We start from the raw sequence: 27618 nt of genomic DNA on the forward strand, positions 1-27618 counted from the left end.
GACATTGAGAGAGGTTATTTACAGTAAAAAGTAGAATAACTTAGAAAATAAAATATCTAATTATTTTCTGGTCAAGCTTCTGTCTAAATATTCATAAGTAAATATTTCCCCAAAGGTTATTTAAATATGTATGGCCCTAAGAATTCTGCATTTAGATAGATGTGCACTGGAATCACAATGTCAGGAAAGCTTAAAATGTTTTGTGTTGATTTAGAGAAGATAGAACACATTCAAATGATAAGGTGCCCATTTGCAGCAGTATTACTCAATCCAAGCAACCCATAACTTTTCATCTTATTTCTGCTTCTTCCTCCTCAGTTCATGGGTCGTTATATTCTAAAAATGGCAATGAAGAAGAAACATGGAATGTTCTAAGAGACTAACAACTTTTAAATAATATAAGAACTAAATAACAAAGATATATACAGAATCAAGATGACAGTATTTTCTAATGATTTTATTAATAAAAAAGATAATCAGAATTTAATATATTTTTCAATAGTAAATTAATAGTTTATTAAACTAATTTATTTCTTTAAATATTAAATTTTTATATTAGTAATTTTATATGTAATTCTCATTACTTTTAAATTTTAAGTTAATTCTTAATATCACTTGTCAAAAATATGTAAATATGTAAGAAGAAACATTAACTATCTCTCTATTACCTTCCTTAACACTCTAATCACCAATTTGTAGCTGGCTTTAACAGCTGCATAATATAGAGAACCAACCAATAGGATATACATGGAGCAATAGACATTTACTTTTAAAAATTGGCTCCTCACGCCTGTAATCCTAGCTCTTGGGAGGCCGAGGCGGGCGGATTGCTCAAGGTCAGGAGTTCAAAACCAGCCTGAGCAAGAGCGAGACCCCGTCTCTACTATAAATAGAAAGAAATTAATTGGCCAACTGATATATATATATAAAATTAGCCGGGCATGGTGGCGCATGCCTGTAGTCCCAGCTACTCGGGAGGCTGAGGCAGAAGGATCACTCAAGCCCAGGAGTTTGAGGTTGCTGTGAGCTAGGCTGACGCCACGGCACTCACTCTAGCCTGGACAACAAAGTGAGACTCTGTCGCAAAAAAAAAAAAAAAAATTGGCTCCTATGATTGATGGGGTCAAGCAAGTGCGAATCTATGAGGTCATGTAGGCCAGCAGAATGGAAAATTAGATATGAGTTGATGTTGTTGCCTTGAGTTCCAAACCTGTAGGGCAGGCCAGCAGGCTGAAACTCCTGCAGGATTTTGATGTTACAGTCTTGAAACAGGATTTCTTCTTCTCTGGGAAACCTCAGTTTTTGCTATCAAGGCCTTTAACTTATTGAATGAAGCCCACCTACATTATGGAGGGTAATCTGCTTTACTTACAGTAAACTGATCATAAGTGTTAATCACATGTACAAAATACCTTCACAGTAACATCTAGAATAGTGTTTGACCAAACAAAGCACATTAGACTAGCCAAGTTGACAGATTAAATTAACCATTATTGTATATACATAGATAAATATATACACACACAAATATGTGTTTATATATATATAAAATTATGTTTATATAAATGTTTATATATAAATGTTTATATATATTTATATATAAATGCTTATATATAAAACACATACATATATATGTTTATATATAATGTTTATATATATAAAACATGTATATGTTTATATATACATGTTTTATGTTTATACATGTTTATGTTTATATATATAAATGTTTATATATAAAACACATACATATATACACTATATATATGTTTGTTTATACATATATAAAACACACACACATATATGTATATATATATATACTCTTGAGAGAAAGGAGAATTTATACTCTGTTGGTGGGACTGCAAATCAGTACAACCTCTATGGATAATACAATGGAGATTCCTCAAAGAACTAAAAGTAGACCTCCCATTCAATCCAGAAATTCCACTGCTATTTACCCAGAGAAAAAGAGGTCATTTTATCAAAAAGACACCTGCATTCAAATGTTTATTATGGCATAATTCACAATTGCAAAGATGTGGAATCAACCCAAGTGCTCATCAATTCATGAGTAGATTAATGAAATGTGGTATATTTATAACATGGAGTACTACTCAGCCATAAAAATGATGAATTAATATCTTTTGAAACAATCTGGATGGAAATGGAAACAATTCTCCTAAGTTAAGTATTCCAAGAATGAAAAAAAAAAAAAGAAAGAAAACAGCACATGTACTCACTATTAAATTGGAACTAACCAATGAGCACACAAGTGCACAGAGGGAAGTAAAACTCAGTGGAAAGCAACCAGGGGCAGAAAGGATAAGGAAAGGGGAATAAACCAACCTAATGGGTACTATAAATACTATTTGGATGATGGGCACACCTATAACCAGGAATCAGGCATGACAAAATTGATTCATGTAACCTAAAACATTTGTACCCCCTTAATTTTTTGAATTAAAAAAAAGCTCTTAATTTATTCATTCTGACAGCTGTAAATAGTCCATTGATTGAATCTGCTAGTTTATTTGTCATCAATTCTTGAACATTTAGATTATTTTTTGCTTTTTGCTGCTGTGAAGAGTGCTTCTGTGGATATTGTTTTACATGTATTGTTTAGTAGCTGTTATATTTTCTTGGCTAACTAGCACACTTCTAAAAATGAAGAGTAAGCAGTTGGAGCTTATCCTACATGTCAAGCCCTATTGTGAAACTATTCTAATTAAAACAGTATAGTAAGGCACAGAGATAAATAAATCGATCCACAGAATAGAATAGAAAGCCCATGCATGTGTGGTTCTCTAAGGGCATGTCAACTAAATTGGGAATATAAAGACATATCAATAACTGGTAGCGGAAAAAATATTTTCCATTTGAAGAAAGATGAATTTATATTCTACTTTTTTACCTTAAGAAGAAACATACTAATGAAAATTAAAAATAGGTTACAACTGGAAATGGATTCTTATGATATACCTTTGGAAAAATATTATTATTAATATAGGTAAAAATACATTTTTCAAGTTAGTAAAAATAGCACAGACTACCTAAAAGTTCCAGAGAAAAGAGACATGATTAAGCATTTTACAGAAAAGGAAATATATGAAGGAATGATCAACATCATGTGATTTGTGAATTTTAAATTAAAATAACAAAACCATACACATATAAGTTCTATAATCATTAAATTATTCATTTTTATAATGTGGTATGCATTTATCACATCAATTTGTAGAAATTCACTACATATTACTGATGCTGTTCTTTACCTGATATAAGTCTTATATGTATTTTTTCAGTGTGTTATTGATGCTTTCCTTTTTATTGTATCTTATGCCATAGAATATTTTAAAATTTATATTTAAATTTTATATTTTAGGTGGCCCATATGATAGAGATTTTTTATATTTTATGTAGCCAACATGTCTATATTTTTCTCTCATTCATTGCTACAAAATAACCTGGATTATTCATTACAATAAAGAAAAGTAACTCAAAACCACCATGAAAGTATCATATTAAATGGTAAAATTTTAAAAATATATTTAATACAATCTGGCAAAAGTATGCAGAATGACAACTTTTGCTAATATTACTCAATGCTGACTTTATGTTCTAGCTAGTGAAGATATATGCAGAGTCGTAGGCAAAGCTAAGTTAACTTCTTATTGAATTTTTAGAAAATATCACTTGACAGATGTAATTATTATTGTAAGGCACTATTTTAATTATAGCTGTGTTTTGTCATTTTGGCTTTATTGTACAAAAATACTGTGACTCACTGTGATGAATCAGCTGGAAATTCCAAATGTATTGTGGATATCAGCTAGGCTGATTCTTTTAGCTAGAAGTAAAAATGTCCTTAAACTTTCATTACAGTGATATTGAAACATGCATTGCCCTCCACAGGATTTCTGAAAATTCCCAAGAGGCATATGTTCTTATAATCATAATGGTTCATAAATCCTGATTCTACTAAATTGGTCCAATTTAGCAATCATATGCCATTACATTTGGGCTATTTGCATTCTCTACCACATTTGCCCAACTATAAAATTTTGCCCTTTGATTTTTATGCACACACACACAAGCATATATATACTCATGCATACACACAACCATGCTTAAATGAATTGTGTATACAGTGTGTTCTAGTGAATGTTAGGAGACCAAAAAAAAAAAAAAAAACAAGATGCAGAGGTTTATAATCTCAATTTGAAACACCATGCCCTCTGTTCATTACCGTCTGTCTTCCAGATCATTTCCTCTAATAGTCTAACTCAAACAATCTTTGAAACAAATCTGGACCTTCTTCAATCATGATACCATATCATATCATGGTTGCACTGTCTATAACCTACTTGATATATTTACATCCTCCTCACCTGTCTTACATCACAAGGAAAATCATCATAATCACCCCCTCATATAAAGCCCTCAAATACTTTCTTACTTCATTGTACTCACTGGATGAAATAAATCAAAATCTTTGTTGAAACTAAAATCAACCCTCTCCTCCCATGTACTTACACAGCTGAACATAGATGAGAAAAACACATGGACTGCTTTCATATGAAATTCAAGGTAAATAACTCCAATTGGGCCTCTAAGTTGTTGGTGATTAAATTGCACTGAACTTGGGCATCTGTATTTACACTTTCCTAGTTGGGTATTTGGTTATGTCTCCTTTTTCATTAAAATCCCACACTTCGTTTGTCATTATCTCATAAAACTGATGACATTACTTCTTATTTCTCTGAGAAACTCTCCCATCACTACATCAGTCTAGTTTTGTTCCTTTTACTCTTTTTGAAGTATCCATTTTCATATTATAACAAACCACTTTACCTATACAATACATTTCAATATTTCTCATTTATTCAAAGTGTTTGCTACGGAAAACTTTCACTACCTCCTGCATTATTATTATTTATGACTTCACTGGATTATTTCTATATATATAAAAGCATGCTATTATTTTTCTATCTTAAAAATTTGTAAGCCAGTTATGACCACTATAGAATGGCTAGATTCATACTTATATTCTTACTGTCATTAATTGTAAAAAGATCAGAATAGTATAGAAACAATTGCTTACAGAAATTGAACACAATTAACCACTGTACACTCAATGGAGCAAAGGAACAAAAGGAGCAATTTCCTATATTAATCCAAGCTTCCTCCAAGGCAGCATTTTCCAAACAATCATGGAGCAGAAAATAAAAGTATGAGTAGGATGTTTGAATTATAATTTTCTTTCTGGGTAGAGGAAACAGAGATTGGAGAGCAGAGCTGCTTTGATCATTTGAACCCTCTCTGAGGTGAAGATCTATAGAGGAGAATTTGCAGAAAAGTAGCCCTTTAAATCTGTGCAAGAATTCCCAACAGTTCCTTGGCTAGCCCTGTGCTATGTATGCACAGTGTGAAATTCTAAGAGGCTTAGCAGAGAACAGCCAACAGTAAGTTTGGATTACCTACCAGAGATTTCAGATGTTATACAAGACACAAGAAATATTAAGGTTCACGTGCACCTAAAATAGATAAAACCCCTTCAAGTGCACATAGGGCATTTATGAAACTAGGTTGTATAGTGGCCATAAACATAGTTTTGACAATTCTCAAATAATTGAATTTATGCAGGATGTATTCTCTGACTGCTGTGGAGTTTAATTATGGCTCAATAATAGAAAATGTACTCGAATATATTTGAGAATTAAGAAAAAATTCCATATAATTTATATTTTTAAGAATACATCATAATAGAGATTAAAAATATTTAACAATAATGAAAATACAATGTGCCAAAATTCATGAGATGCAGTTGAAATGATGCTATGAGGGATTCCACAGTTTTAAATTATAGAGGAAAGAAAAATTGTTTTAAACTAACGATCTAAGCTTCCAACTCAAGGATCTAGAAAAATGTAAGGAATTAACCCCAAAATTCGAAGTTAGAAAATAATTATAACAACAATGACAAATCAATGAACAAACAATAAAAATTACAGAGGAATTTAATAAAATCAAATTTGTTCTTTGAAAATTTTATGAAAATTGACAAATAAGTCTTCAATAACATTAAGAATGATTGTTCATCAAAAGGTACAATCAAGGAAGTTAAAATAAAGGCAAACTACAGAGTAGAAAAAGATATTAGCAGTGTATACCAGGAGTTCTGACATCCAAGGATGGGAGAAATTGGATGCCCCAGCTAAAAAGAGAATGTAAATTAATTCTCCTTCTGCCTATTTGTTCTGTTTGGGCTCTCAATGGAAGGGATGATACCTGTGCACATTGGTGAGGATGAATTTTATTTCTTCAGTATATTGATTCAAATGTTACTCTCTTTCAGAAACACTCTCCCAAATCCACATTGAAATAATGTTTTACCAACTATCTGAGTATTCCTTAAGCAAGTCAAGTTGACCCATAAAATAAGCCATTACAATCTCCATGAAAAGATGTACAAGATTGTACATGGTAGTTTTACCTATAACAATTGCAACTGAAAGCAAACGAAACATTTATCAGTAGCAGAATGGGTGAGTAATTTGCGGTATAGTTACAAAATGTGATAATATACATTGTGATGCTATACAGTGAAAATGAATGATTAATTTCACAACAACATGTCTGAGTCTTTCCACATGGGTTTGAGTGAAAAAAGTAAAAAAAAAAAAAAAAGAAAAAGAAATCTAAAGAATATTTATTGTATCACTCCATTTTTGTAAAATTCAAAAGCAAGCAATGCTAACTTGTGGTCATAGAAGTCTTCCGATCAGTTGCTCTTGGCCAGAGTAATGACAGTGAGAGTGTACAAAGGAGGCTCTGTCTGTGTGTGCTTAATAATGTTCTTTTTCTGAGCAGTGGCTACATGGATGTATACATGTAAAAATGAATCGATCTGTACAATTAAGATTTGTGGCCTTACTCTATGTGAGTTATATCTCAATTGATTTGTTTTTCTTCAAACGACTGCTTCTGTAGCTAATGTCCCAATCTCTTCTCTTCAAAGCAAAATTCCAGGAAACAGTTATAATATTTGTTTCTAATTTCTCTATTCCCATTTCTATTAAATCTATCTCAATCAAGATCTCATGTCTGCTGCTTCAGCAAACTTTCTTATCAAGTTTAGCAATGACCATCACATTACTAAATTCAATGTCAATTCTGAATCTTATTATTTTAGCATTATTTCATATAGTTTCTTAATGGCTTCATTTGTATTTCTTCCCATATCATTGAATGGACTACTCCTCTGTTTTCGTACCAGTTCTTCACCTCCCCAATTTAATGTTTGAGTACTCCACAGCTTAGATGCTGGTATGCTTTCTCAGTAAAGTAACTTGGTCATCAAATATTATGGCTTGATAGCTGGTGATTTTATATCTATAGCTTTGACCTCTCCCTGGAAATCTATGTTCATATATCCAATTGCATACTCAACATTTTTTAGATGTCATATAAAACTTTATGCTTCCCAAATTGAACTAACATCCAATCTGCTTCTTTCTTAGCATTCTTCATCTCAGTTTACATAAAATTCATCATTCCAGTAGTCCAAGCCAAAATTTCTGAAACATCTTTGAGTTCTTTCTTTTTCTTATTTTCTGGATCTAAAGCATGATGGCTCTCTTTCAAAATTAGACAGTATATGACTGCCTTTTACAACCTCTATTTCCATCACTGTGGTTCAAGTTACTATCATATTTTACCTGAATTATTGCAAAATTCTTCTAACTCATCTTTTTACTTCTACCCTTTTTAAATCATAGTCTATTCTCAGCATGACACTAAGAGAGGTCCTCTTAAAATATGACTTACATTACTACACTCTTCCGCTCAAAACTTCTCAATAAATTTCTATCTCACTCATAATAAGAGGCAAGTCCTTACAATATACCAGCCCTATGTAATCCCGTCTACTCATTAATTCTTTGATATCATCTCTTACTACCACTCTTCTTGTTGTTCTCTCAGCTATAGCCACACAGTCCTTATAACATTTTTACTCTAGGCACTTAAACAACTCATAGCCTTTGCAATTATTCTTTCTTTCTCTGGAATACGTTTTTCCTTGACCACATCCACATAGAGTACTCCTTCATTTCTTTGTGCCAGATTCTCAGTGTGCCTTTGCTTAACACCAAACTTATAATTTTAAACTTTTTTTGTATATAAGCAATTATTATCCCTCTTCTCAGCTTTGATATTATTCCTTACACATACCATTATCTAAAATGCTACATATTTTACTTACATATTTATTAGCTTCCTATTGTACTAGAATGAAAGCTCTATAGTATAAAATTTTTATTCTGTTTTCCAGAAATATCTTCAGAATCCAAATCAGTACCTGACATCTACTAAGGCTTGATTAAGCATTTTAAATAAATATTTGAATGAATTTAAAATAAAATGCTAGATATACCTGTTCTTAATTTTTGAATCACTGTGCTTTGTTTCTGCACATCACATTATAGATTCCTACGAGTTTCCTCAGACTTGTCCTCATGCCTTCCCTCCTGAGGTGTTTGTTAGAACTTTGACTTCTTCCAAATCTAGCACACAGAAAAATTCAATTCTTTAACTCGTATCCAGGCCCACACTTTGTTATCTAAACCCAGGGATATTCTCAAGGGAAAAAAATGCTTTTGTCAATGACATCTACTTTTCTGAAAAGGCCATTGCCTAGTTGTTATATAACCATGGATTAATTCTGTTTCTACATATACATATATATCCCACCTATCCATGCCATCTGCTGGCATATGCACAGATTTTCTCAAGAATATTTGTTTGTTTTGTTTTAAACTAACATAATTGTGGAAACTTATGAGGAAAATCTTTTTACGTTTTGGGATGGAAAATACAATCAGGACAATATTTAAATGTATAATATTTGTTGCATAGACTGTGTAAAAGAGGAAATATTCTGTAGTTAGAAGATCAGTTAGGATACTAATTCACTTTTATAGGTTTATCTAGATTATCAATTAGGTAATAGAAAAAAAAAGGAAAGAATTGGTAGTTGCTATTAAGGAATAGGTGAATTCAAATGATGACTGGTTTCATAGAGGAAAATATAGTAAAAAAAATTTAAGAATTGTCAAGATGGGAGCAACAGGAAAGAATTAAACCATTCTTGTTATTTTGAGATCTTTCCTTCTCCAGAGATGTATTTGAACATTTAAACCTCTTAAGTCATATCCATACAGATAACATGCTTATGTTCGATGCCATATCAAAGTTATCTTTTCAGGCATATTCAGGGTACATTTTCATAAAACATCAAGTTAAGCTCTGTCAGTTACATCTGTTCCTGAGAGATTTCATCAGTCATTTTGTGTTAAATCACATGACTGTACATGAAATAATTGATAGCATACAGATAGAACATATCCAAATACATAGATTTCATTAGAAAACTGTAAAATGATCTCTGAGCATTTCATATAAGGTCTCAAATATTTAGTATTAATAGTTAGCATTGTTTTATTACACATACCAGGTTAAACTCACAGAGTTAAATTTTAAAATCTTAGCACATTAAAGGGTGAAAGTAAAAGGAGGATTTTTCTTTCTATAAAAAATAAAGCCTTATGGAATTTTCTTATTAATATAACAAAGTACCAATGTAGGATAGGATAGGATATTCAATTTTTAAAAAATTTAATGATAATATTTCAAGTGACTATAAACATATTATAAGGTTCAGAGCATTGTAACCAAAATCTGTTTAAAGAAGCCAACATCATTACAATAAAGAAGTCATATTGAATGGGACTTTGCTGAGAATATTCCTATAAAATTATTTTATTATTCCTTCAAATAAAATTCATGGAGACTGTCTCTCTAATTCCTTAACTATTTTCTCAATCCCCTGCTTTCCTTGTCTGATAAGATGCACATTGCCAGCGAGAAATACATTCAATCTTACTTAAGAATACACTTGAGTACATATTCAAATGCTCAACAACATGCTTGAATATACCCAGATTTATTTAGGAAAAAGAGGACTTAGTTTAAGAATATCAAATACATTTAAAAATTATATTTAATTTTACAGCTGCTGGACATACATATAATAAAATGTCTTTCAGTCTACTTTTTTTTCTTCTGAGGCTGCTCCATCACATCACCTTCTCTGCATACCACTCACCTTCTTCTAAGAGGTATAAATCTTTGGTTCTTCAAAAGTTTCTCTTTCACAACATTTTGGATTGTCATGAAGTAAACTCTTGTCTCAGAACTATATGACTATAGACCCAGTGTTCATCAAAGTTTGAAAGATTTAGATTCTGTCCTTTAATTTAATTTCCTAGAAAAAAATCTAATTGATAAAACTTTGTTCAAGAGGTCACCCCTAGGATAATTAACTCTAGGCATTTAATAAAACTCTATGTGGCATAGAGAGTTCCAGAGAAAGTTTTCTAAGAAATAGATAAGGTAGTACAAAAAGTGATGGTCATTTTTAATACTCAGCCCCCCAAAATGTTCGATCTTGGAACAGATCAAACAAGTCCTCTGGCTTAATTTTTCTATGCTTAGAATTTTTATCCATTTTATATATGCATCAGTTTAATTTATCAGATCATTCTTAATTTTGTGACTCTTTTCCTGAATGTTTATTAGAGTAGAATTGATTTTTAGATTCATTATTTTTATTCACTATCAACAATTATTGAGCATTATTTTAATTAGCAAATTAGTTACATATTAGATTTGTAACTATGATTTACTATTCTGATAATCACAGTTATATTTTGCCTCATAACTTCTCTCAAATATTCCTGTGGGAAAGTGTATTTTAGTGAGGTATTTTACTATAAATCAAATTTAAAAACTATTTTTTATTAACTGATTTTATTTTATGTCTAAATTTTTTCAGTCATTAATTTGAAAAGAGCAGTCAGATACCTGTTTTGTGTTTTTTTAAAAGATAGTCAGTCAGGTGTGGCCACAAGAGGAGATATAGGACAGGCTAAGGCAAAATCAAAGTTTATTATAATCACAGGCCTGTTAAAGAAATAATTACTCAGTGATACTTGTTAAAGCGTAGTAAGGAAGATTTTATTCAATGTAATCATGATAGGTATAGGCACTATGGCAATTGGATTTTACAGCAGGAGAGAGATATTGGGCAAATAGCATCGACAGTTGGAAATTTATAGACAAGGAGCAAGGAATGATCAGTAGATGAAAAATTACCATGAATAAACATCAGGGTAAGGAGGGTCAAAGTGACATGGCAGGATTCTTGCTGAAGACAGGCCAGCATGGTCAGATAGCATGGGTATAATAAGAAGAACTTGATCAGATATTGAGGGTGACCAGATTTTGAGGGTGGAGACTTCTTTTAACCTGACTTAGCAGGGTTCTTCACTAAATTGCATTTTATAAGGAAGTGCACAAATGAGACAAGAAGTTTCAGAAGCCTCACAAAAATTTGGTCATGCAGAGAATCTTTGTCAGGCCCAATACACGAGGCACAGCACACCACAGAGGATCACATGGGAAAACACAAGGCTGTAGTAGGCAGAAGACAAAAACAAAGGGTAAAACATTAGGTTACTGCTTTTATTAGGGCTTTTGTGGGAAAGGCAAGTCAGAGCAGGATGAAGAGTTTGGGATTGGATGGTTTGTATAATTTCTGCAGTGGAATATTTTCTTCTGGTGTGTATGGGCCAGATAGAGGAGGTGTCACTGTGGTTTGGTTATTTTGCATAACAAAGGCATGCTCTTGGCTGGGCCAATCTCTAAGAATATGATAACTTCAGTGGAGGCAGTCTCTCTCTAGCTGGATATCTTTCTAAGATATCAAAACATAGTATACAGAAAACAAAAAAATATGAAATACAGAACTCCAAATAAAATGTTAATATGTGATATAAATTGTGACTGGCACATCAGTTGCCAGTTATTTACAGTATTTTCATTTTAAAATCTATCAATTACCTTTCAGTTATATTTATTTTCATCATGCATTTGTCAATCATTCACATATTAATATATGAACTTGAGGTATCACTGGGTGACTCTAGGAATTTTAGTCTTATTTAGGAACATATAATGAGTTGAGAATGAGCCTATTAAAAGAGACCATGGAATTTGCATTATTGTTACAGCCCAAACAGGTTCATTTCCAGCTGCTCATAAGGAAGCCAGTACACTGAGACAGTGGGTGTTACAGTGGAGAAAGAGTTTAATATCACAGAGCAACAAGTGAGGAGATGAGAGGAATTTCTTAAATCCATCTCCATGAGAATTTGGGAGAAAGGATTTTTAAATATGGTTTCGTGGGCAAAGGGCTAAGCAATTGGATCTGCTGATTGGCTGGGTTTGGGGTGGAACAATAAGGGTGTATAAATTGTCATCTTGGGCTGACTCAGTTCCTGGGTGGAGCTGACAAGACCAGTTTAGTCAGTTCTTTGATATCAGCCATTGATGTAGGTCAGTCAACTGCTCCTCCAGAATGCAGAGCCTGGAAAATATCTCAAAAACTAGTCTTCGGTTTCACAAGGGTGATGTTATCTATGGGAGCATTGAAGAAAGCTAAGAAACTTTATGACCAATAGCAAAGTGACTCCTAAGTAGTTAGCAATTATACAAAAGCAAGCTAGGGAACAATGGCTTGTTTCATATTTTATATATGTGTATATATATACACACATATATGTGTGTATATGCATATATATATGTACATGTACACACAATTCCTATACCTTTGCAGAGGTATAGGCATGGTACTCTACTACAGTTTCTACCTGTGGCCCTTTATTAATTTTATAAGGGGTAGTTTCATTATAAGATGCCAGGCCCTGGTAAGAGTTATAAATATCTAGCCAGAAAAAGGAAGAACAAGAGATTTTAATAATAAAATTTTATCATTAAAGTACCCATAAAAAACCTAATATCTGAACATTACAACATAGACAGCCCTGATGGCAGAGCTAATAGCATTCTCAGTGTAGTACCATGTCCTTTTCCTTTGATTTTTCTTCTTCCCTTTGCCCAACAATAGAGGAGCCAGAAACTGCAGCTATTGAGTGAAGAAAAGAGGCAATGAGATTAAACCCACTACACTCCTCTTTTTCTCACTGCCCAACAACACTGAATCTGATCAGATAGTCAAAGCAAAGTCACATTGCAGTAAATGGGAAGGTATATTTTTTATTTGAATAATAATGGATAAGGCCTCCCTTTCATTTACGTATTCTCTCCTACTATGAATCACTGCAGAAGGAAACTGCAGATGATGTAAACAAATGGAAAAACATATCATGCTCATGGATTGGTAAAATCAACATTGTTGAAATGTCCATAATCCCCAAAGTGATTTATAGATTCAATCTCCATCAAAATATCAATATTATATTTCACAGATCTAGAAAAAAAATAATTCTATTCTTTGTTTGGAACTACAAAAGTGCCCAAATAGCCAAAGTAATCTTAAGCAAAAGGAACATATCTGGAAGTATCACATCACCAGACTTTAAACCATGCTACAAGGCTATAGTAACCAAAAGAGCTTGGTATTGGCACAAAAATAGAGACATAGAGCAATGGAACAGAACAAAAATCCAAACATAAAACCATCCACATACCATAATCTGATCTTTGACAGAACAGACAACATTATACACTGGGGGAAAGAATCCCCATTTAATAAATTGTGTTGGGACAACTGGATAGCCACTTGCAGAAGAATGAAACAGGATCCATATCTCTTACTATTCACAAAAATTAATTAAAGATCAATAAAGGACTTAAAGATAAGGCATGAAACCACAAGAACTCTAGAAGAAAATGCTGGAAACACTCCTTTAGATATTAGTATAGGCAAAGAATTTATGAAGAAAACACCAATGGCAATCACAGCAAACAGAAAAAAAAAATGGGACTTGATTAAATTAAAAAGCTTCTACACAGCAAGGAAATAAACACAGCAAATAGACAACCTACAGAATGAGAAAAAATACTCACAAGGTATACATTTGTTAAATGGCTAATAACCAAAATCTATAAAGAACTCAAGCAAATCAGCAAGAAAAAAAATCCCCTGGTGGAAACATTCCTTCCTTTGGAAGTAAAACCTATATGCAAGCAGAACATAGAGTTTTAGGAAGAGAAAGCAAAAATTTTGCCAGTGGGTTATTAGAAATAATAACCCAAAAATAACTAACTGAAGTGACTAGTGACACTCCCATTTCTACCCCTTAATTCCTGGATATGGAAGAAATAGGACTTATTGTGCACTAAATTTGTGTCCCCCCAAAATTCATGTGTTGAAATGTTAACCCCAAATGTGATGTATTAGGATGTGGGGTCTTTGGAAATAATTTGGTGATGAGGGTAAAAGCCTTCATAAATGGGATTAGTGTCCTTATAAAAGAGACCCCAGAAAGTCCACTAGATCTTTTTACCCACTTTGTCCAGAGACCTAACGAGCAATCCATCTTGTTATATCCCAATATAATTTGTGGTATTTTGGATATCTCCATTGTTAGATCATGATGTAGAACATCAATGGTCTCTTTACTACTGGAAATAGAGTCATTAGCATCTTTAATCTTAATCAAATTATATACTTACTTCCAGAAACCCCAGAACCAATTCAGAAAATTCCTTAAAGTTTTGTTCCTCTAGAACTGGTATTGGTGCCAAAACCTCCATGGTTCTCCAGAGAAACAGAACTAATAGGAGATATATATCTCTCATAAACACACACACACACACACACACACACACACACACACACACACACACACAGTTCTGAAGGCATTAATCTGTTTATAAAGGCAGAAACCTCATAACCTAAATACTTCCTAAAAGGACTCGCCTGAATTTCTACCTATAGTTTATATCTCTGTCTCTCTATCTATCTCTATCTCTATCTCCATCTCCAGTTTACTTTTGAACAATATGGATTTGAACTGTACAGGTCCATTTATACCACTTATCCATGAATTTTCTTCCACCTCTGCTACCCCTGAGACAGTAAGAGCAACCCTTTCTTTCTCCTCCTTCTCACCTAGTCAACATGAAGACGATGAGGACCAAGACTGTTATGATGATCCATTTCCACATAATGAATAGTAAACATATTTCCTTTTCTCTATGATTTTCATAATATTTTCTTCTCTCTAGCTTACTTTATTATAAAAACACACTATATAATGCAAGAGATCTATTTTATACATGTGTTAATCGACTATGTTATCACAAGAGCAATGATGTAGTTCCAGTCCAAAACTGGCGAGCTTAAGACCCAAGAAAAGCCAATTTTTCAAATGAATCTGAAGGCAGGGAAAAATACAATGTTTTAGTTCAGACAGTTAGAAAGTAGAAGTCCAGAAACACCCTAACAGACACACCCAGAATAATGTTTGACCAAATGTCTGGGTATCCTGGGGTGCAATCAAGTTGACACATAAAAATAATCATTATAATAAACCTAATCCAGGGGTCACAGTCTCATAAGCTTTCATAAATATGGCTGATAATTAATTTGTGCCAGTATATAACAGTGATTCAGACTAAATCTCAATTTTCAAGGAGTTTACATACTAGTTGGGGAGTGAACAGTAAATTAATAAATCTAGCTAATGTTTAATAAACTTACTAAACCCAATTGGGCTTTTTGTAGCTTTTCCAGCCAAATATCTGAAATGGTAGTAATCCACCTTCATAGCTGCAATAGAGTTAGTCATTAGATGCTGCTGCTGCTTAGGGACTCATTGCTTGACAGTCTGTCCTTGGCAACTCTCATAGAAATCATATAAATGTCATCCTGTAGGGTTTCAGGACAAAAAATGATCTAACCTAAGTCAGTAAGTACCTCCTACCATGGTTGCTTCCTGAGCTTATGTCCAACATCATTTCCAAATTCTCCAGCCATTTAGAATATGAAGAATTATACCACTATAAAAACCTAACCATCAACATGCAGTGGTTGGGTTGTTTCTACACAGACTTTGGTATCAATTTAAAACCAAGATAATTTTATATTCTTTCTAATAGAATTTCATGACAAATAACAGTAATACTGTTTCTGTTCAGATCCTTAGGGGCAAATGGAGGAAAAAGAAGTGGACATAGCTCATCTCATACCAAAAATGTCAGGTCAGAGTAGTAGAGTTTATATATTCAAACAAATACTTTTATCAAAAAAAAATCCCTTAATACTGAGAAGGGAAGTTAAACATGACAGTAAATTTAATTAAGATTAAGATTAGAGGAAACAAGTTAAAACAAATTTCCCATAAACCAGTCTAACCTAAAATTTTAATTGGCAGATATATGTTCTGCATAGTCATTAAGGTTATTTCTGACTTCTTATTTACAGACTTCATTTTTTTGCATAAAATGCAATAGAATATGAAATATTTCATTTTAAGGATTTTATCACCAAAATTATATTTATAAATTGGATAGAAGTCAGAGAATAAAAATATATTAAATTATTTTAACTATTAAATTTATTTTTGTCAATGAAAAATTAGAGAAGAATTTGGTTTATTTCCTTCATTATTACTACATTGAAAAATGCATCTAATATTCATATTATATTGAGTTATATTGGGAGACAGTGGTATTAAAATCTGATATATTTTTAAAGTCTGACTTTGTTTAATATGCTTAAAAGCATTTATCTTGGTTGCTTCGAGTCAGTTTTTTTTCCCCAAGTTCTGAAAGCCATTGACTAAAATGCCTAGTTTAATTAAAGTCTCTTTTTGTTTTTGTTTTAGTTGTTTCTAATATGCTATATCTAACTTAGATATTCACCATGGGAAGATTTCATTTTATTTCAGCCAAGCATCATAAATCATTTCCATTAAAACTGACACTAGAAATATTATTAGTGTAAGAAAGACAGTAATTTTACATAAGCATAAAGCATTAGTCATATGGAGAAACACTTGCATTATAATGTTCCAATATAAAAAAGACCTGGTGAGATTCAGTGTTTCTGAAAATATTAAAGTTTATAGTTAGAGAAGATGACACTTTTGTGTTTTTAAAAACAATACGTTCCAACTATTCAGGTGATGGCCACACCTATAGCTCTGACTCAAGCCATTTATTAAACAGATGTGTATCCTCTCAATATTTTGAAATATTTTGAAAAAAAATGTGTTCCATATGTTCTGATTGCATTTAAAAGTGGCTGTTTTGAAAACTATACTACAAGACAAATTGAATTTCTAGCTTCTTGATTTATCAGCTGACAAGCACAGCTGTAGGGACTGAATATTCTCTGACTCCATTGTTAACTAACGGCAGTGTGAGCACCATGGTAGAGACCTTAATATACACCTATATATATATATATGTTAGTGTTCTTGTGCTCGCTTGATGAGCACCGAGAGGATTATCCTTACTTGTTTTCAGTTACATAGGATCAAATCAATGCTTCTGGCCAATGAAATGTACATTAAAAAAATAAAGTGTGTTCTTTTAGGACAAAGTGTTTAACTGCTAATACAAGAACCTCCAGCAGCCACAAAGTTCACATATCACTGATAATGAAGTCTCAGTATGACAAAGTTTCCTTATGCTAGATATTTGAGTCACTATGTATAGGAAAGACCTCATTGCTCCACAGTGGACATGTTGTGTGAATGAGAAGTAAACTTTGTTGGCTTAAGCCACTGAGTTTTGGGGAATAATTTGTTACTGTGGCATTATCCTGTTTAAACTAAAACACGTGTGCTTGCATATTTTAGCACCATTTACCAATTAATAAACATCATTTAATAAACAGCAATAGAAATAATACCTCTCCAATTGACCATTAAATGTGATTCTATCTACTTTGTGAAAATCTAAATATTCCATGTGGATGTCTATTTTTCTTTAGCTCCATATCTTATATTTTCTAAAACTAGTCCCATGACAATTACTAAGAAGATAGCTCATTAGTGTTATAAATTTATTTGTTGGTTTGAGTTTTTTTGTTTGCTTGTTTTTTATAGCAGATAGAGAAGGAAGGTCGTTGCTTCTTTATATGTAAATAGTTTTAGTGCCTTATTAAGTTGCAAATATACATTGTAGTTAGTTCCAGAGCTATAACTTTTAAAATATTTTTTAAATGGCTATTCTTTTCAGTTGAGTCACTGTGACATAGTTCATATGGATAGATTTACCATGAACAGTCTGGTCATCTAGAACATCCATACACTGAATCTCACCTGTCCCACCTGTCTTCAATGAGTAGAACTACTTTTTTTTGGTTAGAGCTTCCCTTCTTTTTAGGAGTTTTTATTTTTCCTGAGCTTTATGCACTCTACCTCCCATTCTTGTTCTTTTCTCTACATGTAACTTATTCTCCAAAGTTAGCCACCTGTTTCTCTTTTTCCTTTTAATACTGCTTTATGCTATTATCTAATATTAATATATTTGGTAAGATATAAAATTTTGATATTTACAAAGTAATACTTCTTATTTGAGAATAAATTATGCCAGATAATAGTTTTCTAGAGAATTTTAGATAAGCCAAATTAGAAGCAAATCTAATCATTAATAAAGAATATAATGCAATTACTTCATCTCTTTTTGTGATCCTTGTATATTTTTCAATAGTTTGCTTCATCAACAGAAAATGTTTCCATTTCTTGAATTTCAGAACTCTATGATTACTCAAGTTAAAAAAGACAACTGCTTGAAATATTTATTATTTAAGTAAACATAAAAGGAAGGATAATGCTATGTATTCATAATGATTTAATAAGACTTCACTGATAACATTTATTTAAATTTCTCCAGGGAATCCAGGCACCAGTGGCTTATGCTTGAAATCCTGGCACTCTGGGAGGCCAAGGTGAGAGGTTCACTTGAGGTCAGGAGTTTGAGACCAGCCTGAGCAAGAGCGAGACCCGGTCTCTACAAAAAATAGAAAAATTAGCCAGGCATGGTGATATGTGCCTATAGTCCCAGCTAATAGGGAGACTGAGGCAGGATGATTGCTTGAGCCCTGGAGTTTCAGGTTTCATTGAGCTATGATGATCCCATTGCACTCTAGCATGGGTGACAGAGCAAGATCCTGTCTCAAAAAGAAAGAGAGAAAGAAAGAAAGAAAGAAAGAAAGAAAGAAAGAAAGAAAGAAAGAAAGAAAGAAAGAAAGAAAGAAAGAAAGAAAGAAAGAAAGAAAATTATCCAGGAAGCCTTTAAATTTGATACTTCATATAAAACAAAGCAATATATGTGTAACCCAAGCTTTATGCTTGAATCAAAGCAATATATATTTGAAAACTGTGTTAAAGATTTTTATAGTGTGATATGCTTACACAGCACAGTTTCTATCCTTAGAAAAGGAACTAAAATGGTAATAAAAGGGAGTAGATGGCAGTTAAGAAATTCTTGTTGGAAACACAGAATTATAGCTTAAATGTAGTAACATATATCAAATAAAATCGATTAATTGTTTCAATCCTCTCTGTCATACTTTATTTAAGAAAAGTACTTTAATTCAGAATAAGAGGTCCAATTAGTATAACTCAAGGAAGATTGTCAAATTTTATTAAGTCAAGTTAAAATAAAATTGTGCTTGAATCTGAATGTATGTGCTAGTTGAAAATGATCTAGTGATGCAACATCAAAGAGTTTTAGAGCTTTGGGAGAAAACTGAGAGATCATCTGGATAAACTTTGCTGAAGCATTGAGGAAATTGAAGTTCAGAAAACCAAAGTGACTTACACATGCCACACAACTATTGACTAACTTTTAGTTAGCCTTTCTTAAGTTTGGTACTAATTGTTTTGTTTATTTGTTTCTTTTTCTTTTTTACTTATTAGTCACCCTCAGATATTTTTTTTTTCTCCTCCTAAGATTGGAATACTATTCAGGAAATTGGTATTTTAGTTCTAAGACAAAATTAACATGTGTGCATGCAATTATTTTTATTTTAAATTGTAATGTAATTATTATTACTCTATGTATAATTATTTACTAGTGAAACACACAATTTGTTGTTTCTCATTTTTACTAGAAGCAAACACAAGGAACTTTCAATTCCCAGAAAGTTGGTGTCTGGATCGTGTGGTCAAACCACCTACTTATTGCAGGTTTCAGGAAGGCCTCTCTGACAAAGATTGCTTTCACATTGCCTTTTTTAAAACACACATTCTAGAGGTAGTTGGGCAACAGGGTATATGTACTCTAGCTATTTTTTTTTTTTTTTTTTGTATTTAGGAAATGATTTCCTACAGCTGCCTAGATATTCTGCTTTACACTGAAACTCAGGCAGTTGACATGAGCTGGTTAATATTATAATTGAGAATATAATTTTCAATATTATTCCAAATATTGTTCTACTTTATCTATTTCATATTTTGCATTGTGAACTTTTATATTTGACTTAATCCAAATAGGTAGTTTTTAGTTAAAAATAGTTTGAAAATCACTGATGTCAAGCACTTATTTAGTTTTTACATGCAAATTTAAGGGGAAACTGATCACGCGAACAAAACTTGGTGGGTAACTACAATTTTTGATTTTTTAAAAAAATATTCAAGGTCAGGAGAGTATGGGAAATATGGTGGGTGATTTTAGGGAGAATAGAAGTGACCTATTATATATGGAAACATTTAATATCCTGGAAATTATGTTTAACAATCTGGCTTTATAAGAACTTACTTGTCAGCCTGTTTCTCATAGTTTTGAATACACTAAATAAGGCCTGTAGAAATTTCCAATGGCCAACATTAATTCAGAACCACTTCCACCAGTGCCAGGAATGCATATAAGGTGAATATTTTACTGAAAGAAGAATTAAAACAACTTGAGTCTATTATCCTGTGGATGTGAATAAAAGAAAGTTCTGAGAAGTGAACATTAAGAGACAAAAGGAAAAAAAGAGGGAAGGATATAGGGCTGGGTTTTAGGAAGTTAGAAATGAGGGCTGCAGTGTGAAAGCTGATAGATCCATTGTATCTGTGAGCAACCCAGTGGCACCTGTCCATGTCAAGTTTCTTCAGCTGGCATGATTACCCAGTGGGAATAAAGAGGGAGTTAATGTGTCAGTAAATTATCTCTGGCCTATTTATTCCCACTCAGTGGTGTGTGGAGGTTGCAGCAGCATCTAGTACCAAGGATTATCACCATCTAATCATTAAATTGAAAAAGGAAAATATAAAATATATTAAATAAAAACATTGTTTTGTAATAGATGTTTGGAAAGGGTTGTGGCTACACAGCATAAGGTATAATCTTCTGCCTGGGGAACTAAGTAAAACCTCATAAATAGTAACCCTGTTAATCTTTCCCTCATTTCTGGCCCACATCTAAACTATCCCCAAGCCCAGTTGATTTTCCTTTCTTAAGTATTTATTCACTTTGTCACTCACCTCTAACCATATTGCTGGTACTACTGATCAAATTCCCACTGCTCCAGTTGCTTATCAACTCTTGCCTTCAAACTTATCTCACTGCCTATAATCTTTCTTTTCAACCTTTCCTCATATTGTCTCTGGAGTTAATGTATCTTAACATGCAAAATTACTCATTAATATCCAAGTCCTTAACATAAAGAAAGTGATTCTCAAGTCTTAGTGTCCATGGAATTTATCTAAGAGTCTTGTAGTCTGACTCGGAATAAGAACTCAAAACTGTGTTGTATGAACAAAATCACATTTAAGTTTGGTCTTAAAGGATAAACAGGCATGCTCTGATTAGAAAAGGTAGGGAAGGACATTCTAGGCATAAAGTATATTCTGCAAAAGGACAACTATTTGAAAAGAATCAGAATTTTAGTAGGTCTATAATATATTTCTACCTCAAAATTCTAAGGTATATATTAACCATGATTAGCAATATCTACTAAAGTATAATGTATGTATGTATATATTCATACATATATATAAAACAAGAAATTTAAAGAAATAGATTTAAACTATGTAACTCATGAAAGAATACTAACTATACTTAGAAACACCTTGCAAGTTGTCATATTTTTCAAGATTTTTTATTTTCTGAACTATATTTTATCTTATTTTAAATGGATAACTTCAAAGTGATATTAACTGGGACATCTTTGATATGGCTGTCATCTGACTGGTTTTCCCTGTGCAAACATCTATAAAAGTGGGTCAGTTATAAGTTATGTAAGAACCATTTTCAAATTTTGAAAAACAGCACAAGATTGTGATTTCTCATAGAAGGGAAAAAAAAAGGCAAATGTTGGGAGGCAATCTGCCATGGGTACCTCATGTTTTCATGTTTCTGCGCATATCGGCAGAGGTACTGACAATTTTTTTTTCTTCAATCCTTTTCAAGTACATTTGTATAACAAACAGCCTGGAAAGAGAGAGAGGGTTGGGCAGTTTTGGTTACAAACCTCATGTAAAAGATGGAGGTTTGCAAGGCTCTGAATTCTTTAGCTGTAATACAAACTAATTACATGTTTAGGGTATACATTGGGCTGCCTATGGGACTTGGGGGACAAGGAAAACTCACATGAACACAAAGTTCATGATGTCTAGTACCATAAGTAATAAATTCTTTTGTCTCTGCCCTAAGTGCTAGTGCCTTCTACTTGCAACCATTAAATTTTGGAAGGTTAATAAGTCACCTTGAAAGTAGCATAAATCTCAGACCCATCACAGTTGTTGACAGTGAGACAATTAGTCTGGGTTTCTGTCAAAGTCCTATCTGGATTGTGGAACAAGGAAGGCAAACTCAGAGCATGGTGGTTTTATCATGAGAGAGTGAAGTATTAGAATTTTGGGCTTTTGAATCAGCTGGGATTTGTGGAACAGAGTAACATGGAGAGCAGAGATACCTTGAAAAAAAGATTCAGACATCTCATAGTTATTTCCTTGAATGTCCCACATTTACTAATCTGTTAGTGCACAGGGCAAGGCTCCAATAGGCCAAACAAAGAACACCTTACCATAAAAACATCTGCCATAAAAAGAGCAACCATTGGAAAACTATAAAATGAACAACTACTAGAGGTCACCTGGAGTTGTGATGCATTTGAATTTCAACTAATGAGAGTAGAGAGATTTTTTTGAACACCCCAAGTATCTATATATACCCCAGAAAGATGATACCTTAGGAGAAGTGTTAATCTAGTCCTAGAGAAAAGACTACTCTAGACCCATTCTAACAAAGTTTAAAAACAAGCCTACAGAGAATAAGCTAATTTGACAATAAATTAAATTAATATTTTAATTAAACAAATAAAATCTTGAAACATAAATACCATAGCATCCATAATGTAAATAAAAATTATTAGATAATGGAAGCAGCAAAAAATGTAGCTCCTAATCAGGATAAAAATCAATACATATAAGTAGACTTGAAATGTCAATGATTTTAGAGTTATAAGGACTAAAACACCTGTTAAAATTTACTTAAGGATTTGAAGGAAAAGTTGAAGATAATGAGGGAACTAGTAGGAATATGAATAAATAAATGGAAGATATAATAAAGAATCAATGGTAAATTCTAGAGATGAAAAATATAATCATTTACATGACAAATTCCCTGGATATGCCTAATATCAGATTAGATAAATCAAATGAAAAGGTAAGTAAGCTTGAAGATTAGGCAATAGAAGTTATACAAATGAATATCAGGACTAAAGATGTTGAAAAAATTAAAAAACAACATGATCCATTACACAGTATCAAGGAGTCCAATGTTCACGTAATTGAAGTGTCAGAATAAGTAAATAAGAGATTGGAGCATAAGAAATATGAAGAATTAATGCTTAAAATTATTTTTATGAAAAGTATAAGCCCAAACATCCAAGCAGCTCAATGATTTCTGAGCAGAATAAGGAATAAAACAACTCCAAAGCACACTATAATCAAATTTCTGATACTCGATGATATAAAGAAAATCTTAAAGGCAGCCTATAATAAAAGAACATATTACATTTATTACAGGAAATAATAAGAATAACCTCTGTGTTCTCATAAGAAACCAAACTAATAATTCATAAAAATACTTAGATATAATTATGTTGTTTTATGAGCATGTATTAATGTAACTTTTAAAAAGTGCTTACACATAATTTGAGAAAAGATGGCAAGTCTCTTTCTCCCTTCACATAATGCATTTTAGGGGGTGCAGTCAGCTTCTGCTCCTAAACTATTTGTATTTAAATCATTATTTTGTTTTAAAGTTGTGATAGTTAATTTTAGGTGTCAATTTGACTGAGTTACAGAATATCCAGATAGCTGGTAAAGTAATTATTTCTGTGAGGGCGTTTCTGGAAGAGATTGACATTTGAATCAGTGGACTGAGTAAGGAATACATAGGAATGTTTTAATTTATACAGAATTTCAAATAAAAGCAAACCATATACATTGACTTATATGAAATCATGAGATAACATAAATGATATGCCATAAATCAAGCCAAGGGAACAATTACCACAAAGTAATAAAAGTAGTTTCTTCTGAGGTTTGAAAGAGAGATTTTACTGAAGGAGGGTACATGCAGGACTTGAAAGGAATAGAGAGCTTCTCTCATTTAAGCGGGAAACAGATTGAGTGCATGTTGTTTTCCTACAGGAAAGCATTTTGACAGGCAGTGGAGTGTGGTATTTGAGAACATGGTCAGTATTTAAATAGACTTACTTAAGCACTAGTTCTACTATTTATTGGCTTGTAACTTTCGGTAAATTACTTAAACCCTTTGGGCCTCAGTTTCCTCATTGGACTGTCAATTGGTAATACTTCATGAAATGACTGGGTGAATGAAATGATGACAAATAGATGTTATAATATGACCCACTGAAATAACTCCTTGAGGATAAACTAATAGTATTGGTAATTTTTTTTTTTAAATTTTAGTAAGTTGTAATTGCAAGTGTCTCTTTCAGAGACTACATTTTAACTAATATGAAACGTTTTTCCTAGTTTTAATTTAAAACTTTTTCAAATTACACATAATTTGGTAAATTGACAAAGTATTTCCCCATTATAGGAGTGCAACTAATCAACAGTATCATTAATTATCTTTAGTATGTACTGTATAGAATTTTAAGCATGTTATCATAAAAATTTACCTCACAATAGTCTAAGAGATATAGCAATGACAATAATCACTAATAATTTTAATGTATTAAAAGACATTTCATAAAGTGATTTGGTAAATAATCATCCTACGTATGTGTGTGTATACATTTGCATGTCTCTGTGTGTATCCAGTATGCACTTGTTTGGATATGTGTACATATGAAATAACATGGCTCTGTGATATCTGATAAATTATATGATTATATTATGCTGCAGACATATTTTTAAAACACCTGTTTTACTTAATATTGCCTTTAAAAAATCTATCCTCAGAGATGAATATATTTTCATTGCTAGATGGTATACTATTTTTTATTTAATGATTCTCTACCAAAACATACTTAATGTCTGTAATTTTATTTACAATTCCAAACAATGCTAAAATGAACATCATTATGAATACCTATTTGCAAACTTGTATGAAGTTTTATGTAGAATAAAATTAGTTCCACCTCTCAAAAGAAAATAATATCCTTGTAAAAAACATGAGATATTTATTTTCTTTTTTCCTTAAAAATTAGCTATGAACACATTTAGGTAGGGAAGCCTTTATGTTAGCTTGGAGGAGTTTTTCTGAATGGCAATCACAAGTAATTGGTAGATTTACCAATTTCATCATAAGATGAATGCTTTCTCTACTAAATTATGGCTAATTTTACTAAAATATGTTACTTTTTAGATGGCATATTATCTTCAAATGATATTACGTAAGTAATTCAGTTTCACTTCCATCCTATTTTATTCACAATGGTAAAATTAAATCTATTTTCATTATAAAGAAAAGAGCATAGAACTTTCTTTTATATTAGTGAAATTATAGTTATTTATACCAAAAAGTAAACATGCATAGTTTTCTGAGAAACAAACCTTATTATTACCTCCCAGCAGTAAACACCTATAAACCAAGATGTGCCTGCTACTCTTAAAAAAAAGGTAGATATGAACATGTTACATACATGACATCTTGACATATATTCTTAGGTTATGAATAGGTCAATAACTATTCCATAAATTATAATTAAAATATATTTTAAGTAGTTGGGGAGAATATATAGTCATTCAATATGACAAATATTGGTCTTATTTTTAGCCAAAACCAGAATTTGAACCCACTCAAAATAAAAATCTAAGATTTTGGAAATCAGCTGTATATATGTAAATTTTCTTACCTATACTTTCTAAAAGATCAAAAGAATAGAAAGTAGTGGGTTAGAATAGAAACTCCAACAATAATTCATTTATTGGTTTGGACTCTATTCTATAGGATGATAAAAAATATCGCCAAAGAGGTGTATTTTTTATTTAAGCATTATAGTTTCCATAAGTATTAGAATGAAATTAAGCTTCTGGATATGATGAAGTAACAAATAACTGCATTTACCCTCCCACTATGCCCTATGGAAAAAAAATGGACTAACTATATAGACAAAGTTTTCTACATTGGACAACAGGAGGCACAAGATTACTATTCCAGAGAAAAGGGAAATAAATGTAGTTTCCTTTCCTTTCAGTGAGAGAGAGAACCCAGGCCAAGCTCTTACTGAACTGAGGAGACAGAGATCAGAGCTTGGGGAGCCTTAGGAAGGAAGCTGAAGTTTGCAGGCAGAATGTTGAAGAGGATGAAGCCCCAACAGGCAGGATGCCTTGGGTCTTTGATTTGATGCTGAACTACATGTGGGTCTGCTGAGACTTTATAAGACTAGACAAAGAGCATGTGGTAAGGAGTTATAAGACAAACAGTTTCCAGAGCTCATCATGACCTGGAAGTGCTTTGGTTTCTGATCATATGATCAGAGAGAATGTCAATTGCCACCAAATTGAACTATAAATTCAATGCAATCTTAATGAAATTTCTAGTAGTTTTATTATCTAGTAGTTTTACTGCAGAAATTAGTAAACTAATTCTAAAACTTACATGAAATTACAAGGGACCTACAATAGCTAAAATGATTTTCAAAAGACAAAGTTAGAGGATATTTGCCAGATTTCTAAGCTTACTATAATGCTACAATAAAGAAGAAAGTGCATTGGAATAAAGATATACACACAGATTGGTGCAACAGAATACAAAAGTCCAGAAGTAGAGTTGCATAAATATGTTTAGTTGCTTTTTAAAAACACACATAAAACTCTGAAAGTTTTCATGGACCTACATATAAAATAGAATTGAAGGTATAAAATATGTTGAAAATAATAAGAGAAAATCTTCATGATCTTGGAGTAGAAAAAAGATTTCTAGTGAGGAGGATCAAGATGGCGGACGAGAAACACCGCCAGAAAGAGTGTCTCTGCAGAAAAGACAGATTCTAGCAGAAATCAGAAAAAAGAAGCAAGAAGGCGAGCATACAGCAGACGAGGGCTGGAAGGAGGGGTATCTGAGACCCCGGGAGACTCCACGGGAGGAGGCTGCGGAGGAGAACTGGAAGCTGAGACCGCCGGAGCAGCCCGGAGACCAGCGGCAAGGGTAGGTGGATAAATCACCTTTCCCCTCCCCTGCATTTGGGATTGCTGGTGGGCTTCCCAGCGGGTGGAGAGACCTGCGAACACCAGCCCAGAAACGGCCGCCGCCAGCTAGCGGTGAGCCTGT

Source organism: Microcebus murinus, chromosome 10, assembly GCF_040939455.1.
Source record: "Microcebus murinus isolate Inina chromosome 10, M.murinus_Inina_mat1.0, whole genome shotgun sequence".
NCBI lineage: Eukaryota > Metazoa > Chordata > Mammalia > Primates > Cheirogaleidae > Microcebus > Microcebus murinus.